This window comes from Danio rerio, chromosome 25 (assembly GCF_049306965.1).
Source record: "Danio rerio strain Tuebingen ecotype United States chromosome 25, GRCz12tu, whole genome shotgun sequence".
In the NCBI taxonomy this organism is placed as follows: domain Eukaryota; kingdom Metazoa; phylum Chordata; class Actinopteri; order Cypriniformes; family Danionidae; genus Danio; species Danio rerio.
This window is the reverse complement of record NC_133200.1, coordinates 19287835-19298503: the sequence shown is the minus strand read 5'-3', so window position 1 is coordinate 19298503 and position 10669 is coordinate 19287835. Positions and strand designations below refer to the sequence as shown.

General features: G+C 36.6%; 1 protein-coding gene and 1 long non-coding RNA gene across 2 annotated transcripts in view; one reads left to right on the top strand and one right to left on the bottom strand.

Moving 5' to 3' along the window:
• Positions 1-435: 435 nt before the first annotated feature.
• Positions 436-5749, bottom strand: LOC103909840 (uncharacterized). Its single transcript, XR_002457776.2, has 3 exons — positions 5569-5749; positions 4159-4282; positions 436-736 (listed from the first exon to the last, which is right to left on the bottom strand). It is a non-coding gene; the product is annotated as an uncharacterized lncRNA (long non-coding RNA).
• Positions 3279-10669, top strand: part of si:dkey-106n21.1 — a 177293-nt gene continuing 169902 nt past the window's right edge. The window contains exons 1-2 of the mRNA XM_073943010.1: positions 3279-3467; positions 9997-10056. The gene's annotated coding sequence lies outside the window, so the exon portion shown is untranslated. The remainder of the gene's footprint in view (positions 3468-9996; positions 10057-10669) is intronic.

Sequence of the window (10669 nt, the reverse complement as noted above, 5' to 3'; positions counted from 1 at the left end):
ACAGCTTTAAAAAGATGATTTTCATAGGTGTTTTTTAAATGTTTTACATAATGTTATTATAACACTAAGAGACTACTTCTAAAAATAATGTTCAGAGCGTTCCAAAAAATTTCAACAAAAAGCTTTGTACTTTTCCGAGAACATTAGGGAAACGTTCTTAGAACATTAATATAATGTCAAAGGAACGTTCTTATAATGTTTTAAATACCATGCATTTACATTATCAATACACTGGGGATAATACGTTCGTCATCTCCGTTTCCTAATCAACATGCGGCCGACGCAGGTGTAATGCCATTCTTTCAATTGTACGGATTTGTTTGGGATTTTTATCTGTGTATTGTCAGTCCAGTCCACCAGGCGAAAACTTTTAAGTCTAATCACAAAAAAAACAACACAATGTTCTTAAACAGGACAAAATCCACAATCCGATCAAGTTTGTACGTTTTATTGCCGAAAAACGCTACGCACGACCAGCTACAGGCACGTATGAAATGAAGACATTTTAAAGCTTGAATTTCTCCATCGGCTATGAATAGACTCCCTCTGTCAATGTCAGCCCAGAGCTCACAGCTCTCGGTTTGTGTTGCTTCCATCCATTTCAAGGCCCTTCGTGGCTTCATTTCTATGAAGGCCGTGTTACAGCAGAGATGCGGCAGCCGCGGCTCACAAAAGGAGCACTCGAGCCGGTGTGAATCATCCGCCGCTGTCTCTGTGTTTGAGCCCACGCGGCTTGCTGGAAAACGAGTAAAAATAGTCATTATCATTTTAAAGCACTTTCAAAAATAACCCGCGCGAGGGGGAGAGAACGACAGAGACTGGGCGAAAAACACTGTGCTTCAACCCACACTACCTTCAGCAAACCAGGTATTACACCCAAATATTAGTTACCACAACTGTTACAGACACACCGGGGTTCAGTGATGAAAATAACATTCAATGTGGCAAAAAGCTTGTGATGTCAGTTATATAATATTTGCTGTAGAATACTTTAGTATTCGGCTCAAAGTGAAGTGATTTTATTAGGCTATTTTTATTAAAAGCAAAAAATATTAGCTTAATTTATTAGGGACATCCTATTAGCAGCAAATGACTATTAAAGTACAACTTTGTTCACAGTGAATTAAATAGTGTTAATGTTGTTTAGAAATCATACTTGCATGCTAATTCCGATCGAATGTTCATAGTTACATGGTAAACGATATAGAAACTGCTTAATGAACGAATGTGCAAATATAAAACCAACTCTATCTATCTATCTATCTATCTATCTATCTATCTATCTATCTATCTATCTATCTATCTATCTATCTATCTATCTATCTATCTATCTATCTATCTATCTATCTATCTATCTATACACAATTTATAAAATAATTATTCATATTTTATGTATTGCACATTTATTTTAATATAATCACACACTTGCACACTATATAATTAATATATCAAATTTGTCTATTAAATTGCAATAAAAATACATTTCTAAATGTTTTATAGTTAAAATGATATGTTTTTAATTGTATCACATGGTAAATTTATTGTATTGTTTTATAATAAAATTTTCATAAATTGTCATTGTGAGCATAGAAAATCCATTAAAAACCAATATTGGTAATAGGGACAATAGTAAAAATTAGGGCTGAACTATCTACATAAAATTATATTTGTGATTTGAAAAGTGCTGCAAATGTCTTTGAAATCATGTGAGTAAAGTATGGTGATGTGATCAGCAGTAAACCTCCTCCGGCCAGAGGTGCTCTCACGAGTCGCATAGAACAACCAAATACGCCCTGAAGAAAGCATACCAGTCTATGGTAAACCCTTATAGTGTATGTTGGATAAACAGAACAGAACTTTGATTTGATTCAATTGTATTAAAAAACACATAGTTTTTATTAATTTCTTTCCTTGATAGTAAGACGTAATGATGCAACTCATTTGTTACTTGCTTAGAACGCTGTTATGAAATATGTTGCTTGCTTTATTTTGTGTAAGAAGACTCGTGATGGTCGCAATTGCACATACTTTCTGGTTTAACGTTAGGAACATTCACTACAAATGGCCATAGTTTACGGATAAGCTTTGCAAACAGCTGTCAATTGGTATGTTTACATGGACGCCAATAATAATTTTAATACGATTAAGACAATACTCTGATTAAGAGTCTACCATATAAACAGTAATTTGAGTAATTTAATCCAATTAAGGTCTTAATCGAACTAAACAGAATTCAAATTAAGACGTGGAGTATGCTGATTTTGATCGCATTATTGAAGTGCAGTACAGACATGAAAACACTGCAATCAAGCTATTACTGTCATGTACTTTTGCCTCATTTTGTGTCAGGATAGTCTACAGGTTCTTTGACAGTATTCTCTGCACCTACAGAGTGAAGGATTGCAGACAACTGCATTACAAAATGTGGAGATTTTTGTGCGGTATCAAATTCCACTAAAACAGCACTCTTCCAGCAGTTCATACTCGCAGTCAAGATCTTGTTTGTCATGGGGCATGCATGAAATGTTGCTGAATGAAAGTGAAAGTGGCAAACTGCAGTTAAAGTCGACAAATTACAGTAAAACCCCTGAAATTACACGAAACTCTGGGGGAAATTTGGATTGTGTTGTGACGCAATGACGTTAATCTAATGGATCTAATGAAAAGAAACATTCATGTAAACACCATAGTCATATTATTGTCTTATTAAGATTAAGGCAAATAATTTGGTTACTGATGTTCATGTAAACATAGTTAAAACATTTTTTTTTAAAGTTTTTTTTTAAATGTTCTAAGCTATAGGACCAAGAAAAGTTTGTCTAGTCAAAACGTTCAGTCTGAGCATTATGACAGGCTACCCTTTCTGCCTGTGAAAATGTGCCCACCCTGTTCATACAGAAAGGATTATGTCATCCGCATGTGCATGGGTGCGATTCAGACTGAGAATGGCAGGCAAATATCAACAACCCACCTTCTTATTTACAATTTGCTATTGTAATTATTAACTGTACTATAAAGTTTTCTCTGTGGTTTGGTAATTGTTATGTGATGTATTGTAGTAATGTTGGTTAGTGCGTGTTTATTTGTTCAGGAGACGTGGCTTTAATTGGCGGTTTGCAGTGTGGGATGTAGGCTTTTAGAGCTATCAGGCTAACATTAGCATTTAAGATCTCCTATTCCACCTTTAATCACTAAAAGTTAATTCCTGACACTCTTGCACACCTCCAGACTGTCATGCAGAATTATATGGTGTCTTTGTCTTTCTTGTTGTTTTTCAGCTCTAGTCATTTGAGCTCTTCTCCCACTCAACACACACACAGACACAGGAAGCCAGTGAAGACTGCAGGAAATGATTAATATGTCTCGTGCTTCAGAAACAAGAACAGCAGAGAGAGGGAGACGACTGGGCTAAAGCAGAGGTGGGAGACTGTCAAACTGCAGAACAATTCACTGCCAGAGCATTTCAGGTGACTGCAAATGACTAGTAATCAGGGCCATAATGAACACTTGCACACAACAAATGTGAGTAAAAATTGGTTGTTGTGAGTATGAGGATTGGATTGCATTTGTCAAATCACAGATTACATAAATGTGTAATGTAATGTGCAGTTCTCACTCTGAGTTTGACTTGTATTTGCAGTGTGCAACACATGCCAAACAATTACTCAATTAATGACAATGGCTTATAAAACAGGTAATAATGAAAGACTACAGTTTTAAAATAGACATTTCTATGTGCTATTAATGAAGCAAAACCTAAATAAATGTTATTAGATTTGAAATATGTAATAATATTTACATTTTTTCTACTGTTATATTAAATAATACACTACTCTTATTGTATTTATTATAATCAATTTAGTTGTGTAATTATTATTATGCAGACCTTTATAGATCAGTAATAATATAATATAATATAATATAATTATTGACATTTTTCAAAATGAATTAATACAAAGTTGCACATTTTCATGGCCTGTAAAAATGTCAGAGTAGGAGCATTCACAGTATTTTTTTACCATATTATTATTTTTTATCCTTGGTTGATCCAAAAAAAAAAAAAAAAAAAACCTGACAAATCATGGTGTGCATGCAACCTGTATGATCTTAATTTAACAGTATAATGATCTGAGCAGCTGAATCCATCCAGTTTCTCACCTCACGCAGTCTGACAGCATCTCTAGTTCTATCATCTGTCCTTCATCTCTCGTCAGTACGACAGCAGGTTGACTCACCGCTGCAGTGCTTCACTTTGCGGCGCAGTTGCTAAGCAAACCCAGAGCTAAATAAATAAAGAAAGAGAGAGGGAAGGCAGGGCTTGTAGTGAGCATGAATGAGTGTCTGCTGGGCTTCTGAATGGGCTGCTCACTGTTTGAATGAGCAGACGGTCAGAGCACAGGACAGGCAGAGCTCAGTGTTTCTGCTAATGTGTTGTTATACTGACAGAGGTAGAGTGCAGATGTTTATGATTTATGGTTTGATTTAAGCACATGCATGGCCTCTCATAAACACTCATATCATATTTAACATAAATATTAATGTGTAATTTATGAATTTATATTTAGGAAAAACTGTATTTTTCTTTTGCTCTTTATTTTTGCTCTACAATATTTTGACATTTTTGTCATTAAATTCTTATTTGCATATTGCAAATAGAAAATGTTTTCCTAATAATTAAATTTTTTTCAGAATGTATATATTGTTATCATTTACCTTTGCTATATTTATAAATGTATTTAAACTTATTTTATATTCATGAAGTCATTAAACTTTTATAAATGCATAATATTTAATATTAATATAATTTTGATTAATTACATAAAGTAATCCTCATATAATAATAATAATAATAATGTTGATGATGATGATAAGAATGATGATAATAACAACAACAACAACAACATAATATAATATAATATAATATAATATAATATAATATAATATAATATAATATAATATAATATAATATAATATAATATATGATTCATGGAACATGATTATTCTTAATATTCCAATTATTTTTGGCACAAACAAATTCATCAAGTAAAACTGTGCATATACACATACACACTCCCACACACATTTTTTGTGATGCAATTTGTCTCAGCTCAGATATGCGTTCTCGTTTCATATAAATATACACACTTGCACGCACGCACACACACAGACAGTCTTTCAGAACATCGTGTTCTCTCTGACGTTTGACACCAGGGTGAAAGCTAAGAACAGGAAACCCATTACAATCAATATGTCCCTTTTAGCCTCGTCTTTTCTCCCTTTAATGGAGACTCAACAAACACAAAAACAGATACAATTCCATATCATTTAAGGCACTTCTGCAATGCTTTATCTACACCACAACTCTTATTGCACCTGATGTACAAAGCCATATTTAAAAGTGTCATCCCCAGGCATAAAAATATGCAATCCGAGATGAATGACTAATCTAGTTTGGCAACACACACACACACACACACACACACACACACACACACACACACACACACACACACACACACACAAAGAGTAAGAATGAAACCTCACACTGGCCATAAATGACTCACTCACATCCTAGTGTCATAGAAACATCCTCATAAACAAAGTCAAGCAAACACACATCGAGACCCGGAGCCGCAACAGGAAGCTAACTGCTGAGAACAACCGCCGCTTTTTTCCTCTTTTTCAGGACGCCTGCCATTGTGAAACCCAACACTGCACAATCCTCCTCCTCTCCACATGCCAGAACACTGAGGCTAGCAGTTGTATTTCTGTTCATATCTCCCACTTTCCAACTTCCCAACGTGTCAGATGCCTGTGTGCTGGTATTTACTAGCGTATCAGCGCTGCTTCCTGTTTTGCACAAGCACAGAACGCAGAGACTCTTGCTAAACTGACCAGCAGCTGACCAAGCATGACCTTCCACTGCTGTTCAATTGCTCTGACCTCAGCCTGTCCCAGACTCATTTGGGGCAATGTGTTTTGCCATTGTTTTCCTCTTAGGTTTATTGCAGGATATTGCTTTCATGATACTCTAATGGTTTTGTTGCATTGCTCTTTTGATTTTGGTAAACATTTAAAGGGATAGTTCACCCAGAAAGGAAAATTCAGTCATCATTTACACATCCTTTACATTTTGTATAGTAAATTGAGTTATTTTTAATTCTGTTAAGCACAAAAGAAGTATTGGAAACCTTTAACCTTTGACTTCTATAGTGGGAAAAACAAATGCTATGGAAGTCAAATGTTACAGGTTTTCATTATGACAGAATTTAAATGAACTATCCCTTTTAAAAAGGGGAACAGTTCTATCAGCTTTACCTTACATCCTACAGGAATTTAAAGATCTTGTGTTAATGTAGGACTTTATCAGTCTTTTAGAGTCCATGCAGTTTAGAGTTGAGATAGCAGCAATGTTTGGACCAACAATATATTAGTCAGGAGGCCAATATGTTTTAGCTTATCTCTGTAGTAAGGAAAAGGGCATTTTCACACACGTGAATGTTTTAGATGGCAAGGTCATGTATGATTCCCAGAAGAGTGGGAAATTATAAAATGTATACAACCCTGAGTGCAAGTTTCACTGGATAAAATGTTCCTGTCAAATGTACAAAATACCAGCATGTTGCTATTAGTAAGCTAGTGCTTGCTTGTCGTTAACAAAGTGTCGACCAATTCATGGTTTGGCCTCACAGAGAGAACGGCCGCTCTTCTGTTTGATCCAAGCCTCTAATCCCTTTACCAGAGCTCTGACTTCCTCTCCTCCGGGACGCAGGAAGAGATGGACTCTGGAGAGAGTGAGGGGGGAGCAGCACCTGTTCAATTTCCCCCACATTCCCTCCAACTCTCGCCCACCCCCAGTCCAGGACCAGCCCTCTGAGCGCTTGCAGGGGGCGGAAAGACTGAGAACTACAAATGACAGCTGCACTTTTACTCAGGAGGAGTTCAGTGTGGAGAGGAAGGATGGATGGATGTATGGGGGCAAATTAATTCTTTTCAAGAGGCTAAAAGGATTGATCGTGGTACCATCAGACTGCCCATGTAGAGGTCTTGGCATCTGTGCATGGATAAAACCTCAACAACAACAATAAAACCTAAACAATAAAAAAAAATAAGTCAATAAATATATGTGTGTGTGGGTGTGTGTATATATATATATATATATATATATATATATGTGTGTGTGTGTGTGTGTGTGTGTGTGTGTGTGTGTGTGTATTAACATTCTATGTTGTGTGAAGTTTAACTGACGAAGGTCGGAATGGAACTTTCATTTATTTAAATCACTAAACAGAATAGCTTCAGTGTGAATTATGTTGCATCTTGACATCCGCACAATGAAAAGTGTGCACTAAAATGCATTTGGGCAACATCCATGTATGGCCTCACAATTCAGTCTGGCTGCCAGTAATGTCCATGTAGGCTTGTTTGAGCAGTGTGTTGGTTTCTCTTTCAACAGCAGGCCATCAATCTCAACAAAGGGGGTTATGGGGCCCCCGAGTCGAGCCGTGGAGAATAGTTGAAGTTGGGGTCAGAAAACGGCCGGACGGACGGAGCACCCTCCCCAACCCCTCCAAAAAACCACCCCACAGCACAATATTTGTCACCCTACCCAACACCCCATGCCTCCACCCACTCGACCTAGGCTGAATAACAGATTTCACGCTGTCTGAGGAGGAGGTTGTGAGCAGATTGTGTGTGCAGAGGAGGATGGGAAGTGGAGGCAGCCATTGAAAGGTGTTAAATGATAGTAAAATGGTGGGATTAAGGCAGGACAATGACAGGCGGTAATCCCCTTTTCCACAATAACCCCCTCTAACCATTCCCCTTGTTCCAGTCCTCTGCTCTCTTTCTTCCTCTCCGCCTCTGCTCCTCTCGGGGGTCTCTTATAATGCGGATAGGAGAGAGGGATGAAAAAGTGAAAGAGCGTCACGGAACAAAGCTTGAAGACAAGGAATCAGGGCTGCATTCCTGAATTCGCCGCATGCATTACTTTTGTAGCATTTGAAAACGTGAATGTCTATAAAGATTAAATGGTTTTAAGAGCCACTGGTGACTTGAAAGTGTGACTCTTGACACTCGCCTCTGACTATTGTGATGAATGCAGGAAGGTCAAGGGTTGCGAATTCCTAAGTGATGAGCGCAGTTGTTGTTCTTGTCAAGTCCCTTTCAAAGGAGCCGTGGAAGGGTTAGAGGACAGCAAATTTGACAGCCGGGGCAAAAGGTCACCTTTGAGTTTCATGTTAAAAAAATCTTAGAGAGATTCAAAGAGATAAGAGAGGAGCGTTCCAGCGGAACATCCAGCATTACAGATCTGATGAGAGCGTGACTGTGAAAAAAGGGTCCATGCTTGAACTTCCACTCCCTTAAAGGGATAGTTTACACAAAAATAAACATTTACTGATGGCTTTAAACCTTTATGAGCTTCTTTATTCTGATGAAGATATTTTGAAGAAACTGAAAACCATTTGCTTATAAATTAGGAACAACAAATTCTCTGGAAGTCAATGGTAACAACATTCCAGCTATCTTCAAAAAATATGATGAATTGCATTATGTGACTTTGATCTCTGCTCATCTCTAACTTTTGCCATTGAAAACTTAACTCTGCAGTTTAATTGACATTTAAGTAGTTTGAAACAATAATTTGTATAAGGTTTTTGTATGATTAGTTACAATATATCACTTCAAAAATGTCCATATAACTTTTTTCAAACTTTTAAACATCAAAAGTTGTTGAAGGAAAGATCAACATCCCACTATGCATTTCAAAATCAAAAATATATATTGAACATTTACAGTTAACTTACAGATATTGTCAGTTATTTGTTATTTATTTTATTTACTCACTAAAGCTAAACAGGGTTGAGCCTGGTCAGTACCTTAATGGGAGCCACTTGGGAAAACTAGGTTGTTGAAGTGGTGTTAGCAAGGCCAGCAGGGGGAGCTCAACCTGTAGTCTGTGTGAGCCCTAATGCCCCAGTATAGTGAAGGGGATACTATACTTTAAGTGATCGCTGTCTTTCAGATGAGATGTTAATCCGAGGTCTTGATACTCTGTGGTCCTTAAGAAAATCGCATGGCGCTTTTCGTAAAGAGTAGGGTAATCCCGGTGTCCTGGCCAAATTCTCTCCTTAGGCCCTAACCCATCATGGCCTCCTAATCATCCCCAATCACTGAATTGCCTCTATCACTGTCTCTCCACTCCACCAATAGCTGGTGTGTGGTGAGCTCACTGGCGCCGCTGTCCTGTATCTGCCTTGAAATTCTCCAAGTGGATGATGCACACTAGTGGTGGTGGTGTGGAGAGACCCCCTCATGATTTTGAAGAGCTTTGGGTGTATGGCCATACATGATAAAAGTGCTATGTAAATACACATTAAATTACATACATATTTAAGGCCTAGTTAAAAAGAAATCTGACTTAACTGAATGGATAAGTATGTTCCTAATGTGTTTAAATAGCTTATTAGTTGGATAGAGATATTTTTTCATTATTAAATTATTTACTAAATAATACAATAATATATAACAAACAAATAAATGCAAGAATTAAAGAATGGATGTATTATTTCATGTGAAAAACAAAGTTGGCAAGAAACAAAATAAATATTTTCAATATTATTTACATGGTATAGATCAAACATAACTAGATAAATAATATGATAATCATATTTTATAAAATCAAACATATGAAATAGCAAAGAAATTGAAGTTATTTCCAAAATCAATGCAATTAAATGTCTTTGAATCATCTTAAATAATAGCCATAAATAATGCCCTAAAGCACTAGATTACCCACATGTTGACTACTCATGGTGACTTGACAATAGCAGTCTGTGCGGGTTAAATACATAAAGAAAAGCGCACATAACCAATCTGTTTCTAAATGATAACTACAATGTCCAGACTTTTTGCATGTCATGTATCGAAGCATCCTTTATGCAGGTGGCTTGTAGTCTAACTTTGCGTTTGTTCATGTGTGTGTTTTGTGTTCAGGCTCTGTGTAAGGGATGAACTGAAGTGCTGGTAGACCCTCTGTAAACGCATCGCTGAAAGGTATGCCAGCTGCTCACCATATCACGCTCCCTATCTAGGGTTCATGAAGGGGGCACAAAGGAGAGGAGTGTTAGAGACACAGACAAACACACACTTTCATCAAGCCTCTGACAGCTCTGCTGTCACCTGGTTCATTTGGCTAGAACATTTTGTAAAGTTTTGTCCTAAGAGACATACAAACAGATTCCTGGTTACATCAGGAGTGAGTCAGGGTGTCAGCAATGATTCTGTATTGAAGGAAAGATAATAAACTTCCTGTTAAACACATTAAATGAACTGAAAAATAGAACACTTATGTATTTAAGTTTATGTATAACACTCAGTATTAGTGTTTTTGTCTCATTTAAGATGTTTGTCTTTTCATTTCAGACTTTTTGTCTTAATATCAGTATTAACATAAGAATGAACTAGCTGAATCAATAAATATGTTAAACAAAATACGAATGTATGTTAAAGGTGGGCCTGAAGTTTGATCCCAAGTAACAAGTTCAATTCTTTAATCAATAGGCGACGACTTTCCCTCAATATATCTTAGTGAACATTTGGCTTTGCTTTAATTAACCATATCATTTAGTTTACTATAATGTATGATAAAAATAAAGACAATATAACA